Source organism: Lathyrus oleraceus, chromosome 4, assembly GCF_024323335.1.
Source record: "Lathyrus oleraceus cultivar Zhongwan6 chromosome 4, CAAS_Psat_ZW6_1.0, whole genome shotgun sequence".
In the NCBI taxonomy this organism is placed as follows: domain Eukaryota; kingdom Viridiplantae; phylum Streptophyta; class Magnoliopsida; order Fabales; family Fabaceae; genus Lathyrus; species Lathyrus oleraceus.
In genome coordinates, this window is record NC_066582.1 from 143251528 (window position 1) to 143261632 (window position 10105).

A 10105-nucleotide genomic window follows, 5' to 3' on the forward strand; every position below is an offset into this window, starting at 1 on the left:
TTTCTCATCAGTTTTTTCACAGATGCATTGTAGTTTCGAAGTTAAAAATTCAATTTAAACTTCAGAAACTATTTAAACGCATAAAGTTTATTGACCAGCCTCAGATAAGGTGATTTTTACATGAATCTCTTTACGATTGCTTAACATAACACTAATTTCATTAGTTTAACTGTCGTTTGTTTTCATTAAAAATGTCGCTTAAATCATCATTTTTTCCACAAATGCATTGCAGTTTCAGAGGTAAAAAATAAATTTAACCTTAGAAACTGATTAAACTCATAAAGATTTGTTGATCAGCCTCAGATAGGGTGATTTCTACATGAATCGTTTTATGTTTGCTTAAAATAACGCTAAAATATGTAGTTCAAATTTATGATTTTTATTTCAGGTCCCTTGCCTTTTTCTTGGACATTCTTACAATGAGACTTTTGTTATTTACAATTTATTTATTGAGTTTGTTTTTGTTAAATTGTTGTACTGTATTCCCATTCAAAAAAATTGTACCCTTATTCCCGTAAAGTGTAATAAGTTTTATCACTTTTACTTATTCTTATTGAATGAGTTAATTATTAACCAAAGATTAAAATAAACCCTTTTCAGAAAAGAACAAAAAAACAAAGAAACACTCGATCAAACGTCGAGTCTTTTTCCCAAATCAAATCCAAATTGAAAGCAAAGTCGAGCATCTCCCCCGATTAATCCAAATTCTTTTCATAAATCAAACTTTAGACACTTGGTCTAACCTCAAGTTGTCCCTCATTTTTAAAAAGTTTTTCACAATAAAAATTGAAGAATCTGATTAGGTTTAGACTCTTTTTTTTTCGAATGTTAGGATATTGCTGTAGAACTCCATGTTCAAATATTCGACTTCCATATTAAAATATAATAACTATATGAATTAAGTTATTTCTCTTATAGAATAAAATATTGATTGGGTATCGACCTTCTCTTTCCCTATTATTTGGGAACTGTAGTAGAGCTTCCTGTGTGAATAGTCGTTTTTCGTTAATGAACTTTGACCTAATTCACCATCCATTTTTCATATATAAAGTTTTGGATGAAAAGAGAGTGATTGGGCTTAGGCCTATTCCTTTTTGGGCATTTGAATACTGCAATAGAGCTCCCTGTTTAGATGCCTGTCTCCACTTAAAATCAACTCAACAAATCAAACTTGTTTTTCACCCTTGTGCGACCCAAAAAACATTTTCAGAAATGAGTATGCTTTATCCATATCCGACGTGAAACAAACAAATACTTTCGCCTCCAAGAGCGAGCAATAAGTAAAGTTTTAATCACTTGATATGTCTAAAGGACCACTCATTAAAAGCAATCAACCAAATAGTTCTTTCTAAGTAGAACTACATAACCTTGAGTTCTCCATATCACCTGGAGATACATAGGAGCGGGATTTAGAAATCTTGTCAGGCACCCCTTTAATAAAAAATGTTTTTCTTTCTCTTTTCTCACTTTATAAATAGAAGATCACAAACTAATGTCACGCTAACACTCTTATACGAAACTAACTAAATGGGTCAACGAATGTGAGGATGCTAATAAATTCCCCTTGCATAACCGACTCCTGAACCCGATTTGTTCTTGACGACCATTTCTTTTGTTTTTTATGGGTTTAATCGACACTTTCCCTTTCCATGTTTTTGGAAATAACTAAAATTTGTTGGAAACTCTATTTTGTTTATATTTTGAGTGTTCCTTATGCTCGGGTATTTTTCGGCCCATGATAGCTAACATTTGTGCTCAGGATTACCATTCCTAAGCGAGTCAACCATAGTTTAGTTATTTTTTGCATGTAATTATTTGATTTTATGTACTTGCTTTCTTCTTATCTTCTCTATATTCCTTTATATATATATATATATATATATATATATATATATATATATATATATATATATATATATATATATATATATATATATATATATATATATATATATATATATATATATATATTATCGCGGTTGAAAAAATGACAGAGTCGTCACCATCCTTCATTCGTTCTTAAGGAACCAGGAAATAATGATAAAACCTATAAACTAAGGGGTGATAGACTAGGTTCGGGAGTCGGTTAAGTAAGGGAAAAGTGTTAGACACCCCTTATCTCCATTGTATTCATTGAGATTCTCCTCTAAATCTAGGGTTATTGTATGCCTAAGGGGATATTTGCTTGCATTCATTAATTGTATTTTATTTATTTATTTACAGAAAATTATTTGTTTTTTAGAGAAAATTGGTTAATTGAGAAAGAAGGACCTAATTTTTTTTTATTATTATACTCACTAGAGTCTTACAACTCTATGACTACGTACCCTAAAATTTATTGAAGGATCAGAGCCCTGTAGTTCATCCCTAAAATATTGATTGGTTGATTATTTTTATCCCTTAAAAGTTCTCACGCATCGGGGCAGAGAAGTAATTGATTTGGAGAAAATTTCTCAATACACTAGGGTGGAGGTCTTACAATTTAAAGTGTGTTGAATTTGATTTTATCCCTTTATTACTAGCAAAAAAAGGTATTTAATTCATTTAAGAAAATAAATTAGTGATCATAATTAGGTATCAGACATAACCCTTTATCCCGACTTTATCCCCAATTTAACCCTTGAAAACCTTAGAGTTTTATCTCATGCCCTTATCCCAATTGATTTGAAAATATAATTTAATTTAATTTAATTAGGAAAATAAATTAAATAAGATGTAATAAGATATATCCCATATCCCAATTTTATCCATAATTTTCATCCCTTAAACCCTAGAAATTATCCCTGATTTTATCCCCATGTTTCTTGATTTAATTAATCCTAATTTTAAATCTCTAATTAGTTAGGTATTAATATTAATAGTACAATTAATAATATATTTAATCATAATCAGTTAACTAAACCATAAATAAATTAAATTATAAATTAAATCATGAATAATTAACAAAAAAACTAACTAGTGGTTTAACTGAATAAATCCCAAATATTTTAAATAAATCATAACTAATAGTTAATTAAGTAATTAATTAACTAATAATAATAACATGGGGGTGTGTTTTGAATTATACAAGTAATTGGGCTATTGGGGAGGGGTGTTAATAGAAAAAAAAAGAGTCCCAACTCTCTCTAAGGCCCATGTGAGAGGAAGGATCCATAGAGAGGGAGAGTCAACCGTTGACTCTCTCTTCTCCATATGATCAAGATCAAATGGCAACGTTGCGTTGAATCCAGGCCCTTGATAACGTTGACCCAGTCAAGGTAAGTCGTAGGGAAGGCTAGAATGGAAAATAAACGTATGAACATGGTGAGCCAACACATATAATAGAAGTCAAAGTCCTCCCATCACATGGACATCATAGGGGGCACCTTTTATCTAACCCTCCTCCTCCATCTACCACTCCAAATTCCCTGGACCACCCCTCAAAACCACCCCCAGACCTAGGTTCCAGTTGAACTTCAACCGGAGTCTTTATACACTAAAACCAAATCCCCAAATCACCCCTCAACCTTCATACCTGAGTTCTTCACAGGAGCCCCAGGGTTCACATGATGAACCCTAACTTCCATCTTCAACCCAAAAACCCTAGCCTACCCAAACATTCATCCCTCTGGATGAACCCTTACCATAAAACCTGGGAAACGAAGAACCCTAGGGTTGATGAACCCTAACCCTAACCTCTATGAACCACAACCCTAAAAATTATCTAGAAACCCTGAATATAACCCAAATTGAACCCCAAATCACATTAATCCAATCTTGAAACATGAATCAACTGTTCTCTAACCCTTAACAACAACCAAACATAAACAAAACCTAAGTCTATCATTCAACAGACCCAGAACCAACCAAACACGAATATACAAGTTTGAAAAAAAAAGAAGGCAATGGTAAATCAGATCCGACCAGCCTACAAAGATGAGAGGTTTTCTGGTAAACAAGTAATCTTTTTAATTCTTTTCTTCCTCTTTTGATCCGGTTTGTCCTTCTTCCTCTTTTTACTTCTTCTCTCTGTTTTTGTGTGAGGTACAAATGATGAAGTCTAGCTCAGAAGAATTATGGTTTTAATATGAAACCCTAATCTCAAGTTGATTCAAGCTTTAGTGAGGGTTGGATTTGCAGCAGCAAAGGATTTCGTTTTAGGGTTTTCATGTCCTCCTCTTCATCTTGATTTCTATTTATTTATAGGTTAATTTAGGTCTTAGGTTATTCAATTAGATTGATTAGTTTAGGAAATTTTTCATTTGATCGAGATCTGATTGAATTATGTTTGATTGTAATTTTGATTTTGGTTAGAAATAGAATTAGGGTTTGGGAATCTGTAATGTATCTGGTCAGAAATTCATCGTAATCACAATTTTGTAATGTATATTGGAATAAAAATAGCAAGATTCGATTCATTTCTTGTGATCTGCTTATGATTTCTGACTACGTGAATTAGGGTTTCAGATTGGGGAAGAAGATGATGAACCTGGAGTTGGATCATGGGTCTGACCCATTCTGGATGATAAACTCGGGTCTTGCCTACCTGGTTGGGTTACACACTTGGGTCACTCACCTGACCCACTTGTAATGAGGCATGGATTTGGCCAAATCGTTCTAAACTCACACAAAACGCCTAATAATAAAAAAAATAAAAGAACGAAAATAAAAGCTTAATTAAATAGTAAATTAATCCTAACCAAGTTAACCACCTACTCAATATGATATAGTTAACCTAATTAAATTATTAATCTTAAATTACGTAACTTATTATTCTAAATAATCTAATTAAAAACATAAGTTAAATAATATTTTACACTACTTAAAACATTAATCTAATATCATAAACCAGTTAAAAACTAGTTAATCAATATCCAATCAAAGTTAAAATGTTAATCTAAACGTTATGTTAACTCACATAAGTGATTAATGGGGTTAGAGATTAAAAATTAAAAATGGCTCTCCTTTGACTTTTTATGTCATTAGGGATAACCATATGACCTTTATGGTCTCTGAATGTGTTAGTGATCTAAGTCTAAGTTAGTCAAAATGGGAGGCAATGATGGTCAAAATTTAGGGTACAACAACTGCCCCTATTTAACCAGCTTTGAACTGAGATGATGATGATGAGCCTTCATCTTCTCATGGTGGAGATGGTTAAATATAGAGAGGGACCCTAATTTTAACCATGGAGTTAACAGATCCAGGGAATGAGCAATGATTGAACAATCCTTGGCTCTGTTGGTATCCAAACTAACCTATGGTGGAACCCTGGGGATATCTTATTAACTACCCGTTTGGGAAAAAACTGCGTATAACTTCCCTGATCATTTTACAGGGATCAGGTAGGACTTCGACGATCCTCCGATTGTTGTTTGATAAAGCCCTGGTAGATTCCCTTTGATGAACCCGTGATAGAACCTTGATGAAACCCCTGAGTTATACTCTTGGTAAGATCTTGAATCTCTTGATGGAACCCCTGGTGAAACCCCTTTTGATTAACTTTAACCCTTCCAGACGGAACTTGCATATGATCCCCTTAGTTCGAAAATTATGCAGGACTCTAGTGATACCCTGATCACTCCTGATAGAACCCCTTAATAAAACCCTAATAGAACCTTGTGATAAAAATTCTTTATACAACCCCGTGGTAAAACCCCGATAGAACCCTGTGATGAAATTGCTTGATACAAAACCCTTGACATAATCCCTGGTGTATTTTATGGAACGTATCCCGCGTGTGGGATAGATTGCTAAATTGGGGATGTGAGAGGTCAAACCTGCTCACTGGTTGATAACGATCATTTAGGATGACCAATTACTGGATAAATTCTTATGAAGACTCACGGTGAATGGGGAAGTCCTTTGTTGGAAAGGTGCTTACGGGAGTGTTACTTACTGGGGAAGGCCGATAAGTGTTCCCGCTTGGGGAAATGTATTAGTATAGCTGGGAATTGAACCTCTAAGAGTGGTCACGAATCTTATGCCACGTCTTATGTATGCATGCTTATGTGTATGCATATTTTGAATTGATGTATGTTTTATGCATGATGCGGTGTTCGGGCTAACACCTCTTTTATGATGCGTGTATGAAATATCTTTGAGAAATCCGTTGTTTTCATGACGCTCCAACTCTCCGACCTTTGAGATTTGATATGTCTATGGAATAGGACATGAGGCTCTTCGATATTTGAGAATGTGCAATGTGCTTTTGAAAAGGGAGAAACTCTCGTGCTGGTTAGATCGTGATTGTTGATTTATGGACCCCGTATTTTGCTTGAGAGGCAAGGTTGGAACAATATGATCCCTTTGACGTTTTTAAAATCGAATTAAAATATGTTTTCTCTTGAAATCCTTTTTTATTATTCCCAACATTTTAATGCATTATTCACAAATAATTGACATTTTATAATCAAGCGGAAAAATTGAAAAGCAGAAGAAAAGATTCGAAAAAAGATTTTTATTAATTGAGATTTGGCCAGTAAATGGGTAATAGTAGATAAGGAAGTAATTCCCGTAAGAAGACATTACCGAAAATCTAATAAAATATAGAAATGGCAATAAAATAATAGATTTATTCCTATCCCTATTGAACCCGACACGTGCTATTATCCTTATGTCTTTGAGGTCATAATACTTTGATTTTGAAGATGATGATTGAATTGATTACTCCCATATGAATTCCGGTTGTAGGGTGAAACAAGCGATGTCGTCACATGACTTTTGGATATCCCTAATTTTTTCCTGGACCACTCTTTTTGATTCTTAGTCCACCGATATGATATACCCTATTTTTCCTAAGTCGCCCTTTTGGGTTTTTGACTTATCAAGTTTTATTTTTTTATACAAGTCCCTAATTTTTGCCTGGATTTCTCTTTCAAGTTTTCAATCCACCGGGACACCCTAATTTTTCCTAAGTCACCCTTTAGGGTTTTCGACTTAACGGGATTTCTATCCTCTTTTTCTAGGCATAGTATTTCTTGACTGCATCAGAGTTTATAGATTGTGGTAACTCCTCTCCATCCATGGTTGTGAGAATCAAGGTTTCGCAAGAGAAGGCCTTATTCACGACGTATGGTCCCTCGTAATTTAGGGTCCATTTTCCACAGGGATCTTTATGGATGGGTAGAATTCTTCTGAGCACTACATCACCTTCTTCGAAATGTCGAGGACGAACTTTCTTGTCAAATGCTTTCTTGAGCCTTCGCTGATATAGTTGCCTGTGACATAGCACAACCATGTGGTTCTCTTCTATAATTTTTAAATGATCGAACCTAGTTTGTACCCATTTTTCCTCGTCTAATTTGGTGTCCATTAGGACTCTCAAAGAGGGGATTCGACTTCTATAGGGAATACGACTTCGGTACCATATACCCGAGAAAAAGGAGTCGATGTTGTTTAAGTGGAGACGAAAGTTCTATAGTCATGTAGTGAAAAAGAGAGCATCTCATGCCAGTCTTTATAGGTTTTCACCATCTTCTGGATGATCTTTTTGATATTCTTGTTGGCCGCTTCTACTGCACCATTCATCTTTGGTCGCTAGGGTGACGAGTTATAGTGTTCAATTTGAAACTCTCGCATAGCTCATCTATTCAGTGAAAATTAGAAAAAAAATTGAAGTCAGTGAGTTGAGACAATTGATTGTTCCCTCTGGAGCAATCGATTGGCTTATCTTTTGGATAGTTGACCCCTTTATCGATTTTACCTGTAACTTCTGTTCCGTAAGTTCAAATGAAACGTTGTTAGGAAAGCTAACACACAAAGATACCTCATGATGGTTCTTGGTGAATTAATTGACTTATAATCATGTGCCTATTTTAACAATGTTTATAAGACTTGTATGATTGGTTAGCGAACCAGTGTGTTTACCCAATGATGTATTGTTGTTTTGGTGAATTAACATGAATAAATGTCTATGAATTTACATTTGTTAAGTTGTTGCTATTTTGTGCTGGTTGTGTTTATTGACGTCGTAACATTGAATAATTATTACGTACGCTGAATGATGTGGTGCATAAATAATGAGATATGCATGGTGATTATTTTGGTGAACCTTTAGGTGAAAATGCATGTTGTTAAGAGCCATGCATCATGGTGTACGGACTTTGGTCTAGTTTTGGTGTGCTCTACTCCGGTGGTACGGATCAGGAGTGGGTATCTATCTCTAATGAAGGGTTAGTGAAGTGTTACCTATGGTGATGGTAACAAACGTTGGTGTGCTCTGGTCCTATGGTGGGGATCGGGAGCGAGTAGCTGATTTTAGGTGTGAATCGGTGAAGTGTTACCTATGGTGATGGTAAGGATTTGGTGTGCTCTGATCCTATGGTAGGGATCAGGAGCGATATGAACTCAAGTGTTCATGAATAATACCGCATGCATAATGAGTCAGTTATGGAGTACATTTGTATACATGATTGCATATGTAGTTGATTGTTCATGATGTTGATGATTGGATATGAATGTGTACATGATGTTGTGAAGGGTGTGAGACTACGTGGTTGTTGATTTATGCAACTGAATGTGTGTTTTGTGATATGTTCTCTATCTTAGCATTCTTTATATGGTTTATATTGGTTTGTTATTTCTCACCCCCTTCGCTTTCATGTTGCCCACCATGGACATCTTGCAGGTACTCAGGAGTAGAGTTAGTTGCGATAAGTGGAAGTTACCTTCTAGAGTTACTTCATTTAGTTCATCATTATTTTACAAGTCTTTCTCTGATCATGTAACATCGAGGTTGGGAATGTTTGATTGTTTTATTCAATTTGTGTTTTTGTTAATCGGGAGTCGTATGTTATATGTTTGACATTTGAGTTTATGTTATAGTGAAGACTTTTGCCACATTGTTTTAATTCAAATAAGGTATTTTAATGAGAATTAATTATTATGAAGCATGCTTATTCATTTGATAATTTCCATTATGATGATACCCTAAGGGAAGGTGAACATGTGATGACAAATGTATATGAATGTTTTACCTTATTCGATAAGTGTTGTGGAACATGTGTTGTTTTATGATGAGTGACATCATAAATGTGTGCATTATGATCAATACTTGAATTATTCTTTGATTTAACTATTTTGGAGTTTAGGGTGTTATATTGCGCCCTTTTCTAGACGGTTGTTTGCTGAAGCCCTTCGTAAAACCTTGTAAGGATTGGAAGTATAAATTTGTGCGAGTGAAAGGGCGAGATGATGCCTCTTCGGTCGCTACAGGGGCGTGGGCAACCCTCTTTATCCTCTATCATGGACATCAAATCCATGGATTATCTAAGGGATGGACCCATGCGCTCTTTCTCCCCTTGATCAAGAAGTAATCCATATTTTGAAACGCTTCCAGATTCAGGATGCTCTAACTCTCATTACTTGGGACCGTGAAGATGACAATGGGATAGAGGATTATTTAGGTATATGTTATGTAACCTTTTAATGTAATAATATGCTTATCATTTTATAAGTGCTAATAGAAATTCCTTCTCTATAGAGGATATGAAGGGTACCTTTCTGGAGGAGAGAAGAGAACACCTAGTTAAGATGCAGATGGCACAACAGCGAGTGAGTCATCCCCATCTCTCCCCAAAACGAAGTTGTTGACAGAGGGGTGAGGTAGTGCTAAAACCTCATCGGCTACTGACGCTTTCCTTCCCAAGATTCCATGATGGGAGGAGAGGCCATTTGGGCTATCAGGGAGCTACGAGGTAGTAGAAGGGAAGGACAAAGTAGGGGATGAATATGTCCCTCTTGAACCTTCTTTGTGGAATAATCATTCCTTTAATGCCATGGAATTTTCTTATCTCCACTTTTCCTTCCTAAAGAATTTCCCAAGTGATTATCAGTTGCTCATTGACATGTCCCCCACTAGACTATCTAATCTACTGGAAGTCCAACTTTTGAGATTCCTTCTAGTGGAGAAAGCTCAAAGGGAGAAACATTCATGTATTATCTTAGAACTATAGTCTAAGGTGAACCATAAAAATATGTGTGCTCACGAAGGCGGGACAACATTAAGATTGTTGAGGGGAAAATGGGATGTTGTGAAGGCACTTACCAAGGAAGAGGCCATTAAGGCTATCGCCCAATTTCAAGAGGTGGGTGCCTGAAACAATCGCTTAAGAGGGCTTGCAGC